The 3,093-nt window shown below is 44.1% G+C and overlaps 1 non-coding gene across 1 annotated transcript; it reads right to left on the bottom strand.

The window, feature by feature from the left end:
* Nucleotides 1–1,763: 1,763 nt before the first annotated feature.
* Nucleotides 1,764–1,870, bottom strand: LOC126004592 (U6 spliceosomal RNA). Its single transcript, XR_007493862.1, has one exon. It is a non-coding gene; the product is annotated as a U6 spliceosomal RNA (small nuclear RNA).
* Between the last annotated feature and the right edge of the window lie 1,223 nt (nucleotides 1,871–3,093).

The raw sequence follows: 3,093 nt of genomic DNA on the forward strand, positions 1-3,093 counted from the left end.
GGGGGTGGGAATGAAAGGGGCAGGAATGGAGGGAAGTCAACACTGTGACAAGATAGGTGGTGGAACACTATACACCTAAAACTCACTTATAAATCGACTTTGTAAGTCACTGTGTCTAAATAAAAAAAACTAAATTTTGGGAGGCTAGAGTGATAGCACAGCAGATAGGGTGTTTTCCTTGCATGTGGCCAGATTGAGTTCAATCCCCAGCATCCCATGTTGTTCCTTGAGCCCACCAGGAGTGATTTCTGAGTGTAGAGCCAGGAGAAACCTCTGAGTGCTGCCGGGTGTGGCCATAAAACAAAAAAACTAAATTTTTATTGCACTTTATTTTATTTTATTTTGGGGCCAACACACTCAGCAGTACCCAGGGGTTACTCCTGGCTCTGCACTCAGAAATCATTCCTGGTGGGTTCAGGAAGCTCTATGGGATGCCAGGGATTGAACCTGGGTCAGCCATGTGCAAGGCAAAATAAATTTAATGGGAAAATTTGTGAGGTTGTTTTAGAATGTACTAGAACAGTGGTATGCAGAGATCACTCACACATGGAAGCTGCCACTGTCTCTCTGTCTCCACGGGAAGCTCGCTTGGTCCGAGTCATCCGTCTCATTTGTGAAATGAATAGACTCTGTGGAATGAATAGACTCAATCCTGCAGGCTTCCATGGAGCACATGTGGTAAACCACATGGTGAAATGGGACGTAGGACAAAAGGTACGTGGTCCAGGTACATCCACCTGCTCTTGACCTGTTCTGGAGAGAGTGGTGTCCCCTGTATATGATGAAAAATCTAACCCACGGTATGACAGGACCTCAAGGAAGCCATTAGTGTTTGAGGTTTTTGTTTTGTTTTGTTTGGGGCCACATTCAATGATGCTCCAGGACTCCTTCAGGCTCTGTGCTCCGGAACCATGTAGTGTTGCCTCTTGGGTATGGATCAGGCCCTCAACTAAGTGAGTTTTCTTTGCATTCGGGTGATACATGTTAAGTGAGATCCTCAGGGTGGGGCCGTAAGCCAATAGGATTGGTCCTCTTATAAGAAGAGAGAAGTTTAACACCTCTTTCCCCATGCAAGGCTTCCCTTCCCCATGATACAAAGAAGGACCTTCTGGACAGGAACCAGTAAGAAGATACATTGCACAAATGCATTCAGCCAGCTTTAGAGATTCACTCTGTTTCCAAAAGAGATGTAGATGAAACCACAAAAAACTATGGTACACCAGCCATGCAGCTGGAAGCTAGCAAACTTGGGAGGAAAAGAAGGACCAAGTCCCTGCCCTGCTGAAACCACACCTACATTTGTCATCCATAATCATTGCTTTGTCAATGGCCCTACTTTGCCACTCCTCTACAACTCTCTGCAGAGACATCAATCTGAACAAAACTCCAGGTATGCTGGTATCTAGGCTGATATCATCAGGACTTTTATTAAAGTGAGTTGGGTACCCTCATACGTTCTCCTACTTCTGGAAGTTTTGGCAGCCAAAGTACATTCCATAAAAGATGCAATATTAGTAATAGTACTTAGAATTTCTGGACAACTCGAATTTTTTTTTTTTTACATACTGTCATCCCCATAGGACCATACCAATGTGTATTTGAAATCACCTAATATTCAAAAACAAAGGAAGTAATAGAATGGCCAATTAGCAACAAGAGTTTACTAAACCCTTTGACACTGACTTAATGACCTCATTGCAAGATATAATTATTTTCACAAATAAAAAAAGAGAATATCAACATGGTTAAGAATCTTTTTTTTTTTTAATATGGAACGCTTCACGAATTTGCGTGTCATTCTTGCACAGGGGCCATGCTAATCTTCTCTGTATTGTTCCAATTTTAGTATATGTACTGCCGAAGCGAGCACTGGATGAGAATCTTACCCAGGAATTGGACTGGCCAGCACCTTGATCTTGGTCTTTAACCTCCAGCACTGTAAGACAAGGCTTTTCTGTGGTTTAAGACCCCCATCCAACCTCCAGGTCTGTGGCATTCAGACAACACCCTCTGCAGAGTGATGACTTAAAACCATGTGAAATTCAGTAATAATGAAAAATATCAGTCCATCTCCTGGTTCCTTGTATATATAATTTGTCCTGTAGAATCGATTCATGAGAAACAAAACAAGCATCTCCAGGAGTAATTCCTGAGCACAAGGCCATGAGTAACCACTGAAGCATTGCTGGGTAGAATGCAAAAACAAGAAGGAAGGAAGGAAGGAAGGAAGGAAGGAAGGAAGGAAGGAAGGAAGGAAGGAAGGAAGGAAGGAAGGAAGGAAGGAAGGAAGGAAGGAAGGAAGGAAGGAAGGAAGGAAGGAAGGAAGGAAGGAGAAAGGAAGGAGGAAGGAAAGAAGGAAGGAGGAAGGAAAGGGAAGGAGGAAGAAAGGAGAAAGGAAAAAAGGAAGGAAGGAAGAAGAAAAAAGGGAGGAAGGAAGGAAGAAGGAAGAAAAAGGGAGGAAGGAAGGAAGAAGGAAGGAAAAGGAAGGAAGGAAGAAGAAAGGAGGAAGGAAGGAAGAAGGAAGGAAAAGGAAGGAAGAAGGAAGGAAAAAGAAAGGAAAAAGGGAGAGAGGGAAGGAGGAAGGAAGGAAGGAAGGAAGGAAAGAAGGAAAGAAGGAAGGAAGGAAGGAGAAAGGAAGGAAGGAGAAAGGAAGAAGGAAGGAAAGAAGGAAGGAGGAAGGAAAGGGAAGGAGGAAGAAAGGAGAAAGGAAAAAAGGAAGGAAGGAAGAAGAAAAAAGGGAGGAAGGAAGGAAGAAGGAAGAAAAAGGGAGGAAGGAAGGAAGAAGGAAGGGAAAGGAAGGAAGAAGGAAGGAAGAAGAAAGGAGGAAGGAAGAAAGAAGGAAGGAAAAGGAAGGAAGAAGGAAGGAAGGAAGGAAGGAAGGAAGGAAGGAAGGAAGGAAGGAAGGAAGGAAGGAAGGAAGGAAGGAAGGAAGGAAGGAAGGAAGGAAGGAAGGAAGGAAGGAAGGATAATCCAAAGACAGAAGGGCCAGCCATTCCCAACTCTGCACCATCCCATCCTTTAGCCTCATGGGGTCCCCCTCAGGCCCCCCTTCCCTCTCAGAAATGAAGCTTTTGAAAAGAGGGGGATGGCAGG

Source organism: Suncus etruscus, chromosome 3 (genome assembly GCF_024139225.1).
Source record: "Suncus etruscus isolate mSunEtr1 chromosome 3, mSunEtr1.pri.cur, whole genome shotgun sequence".
Taxonomy (NCBI): Eukaryota; Metazoa; Chordata; class Mammalia; order Eulipotyphla; family Soricidae; genus Suncus; species Suncus etruscus.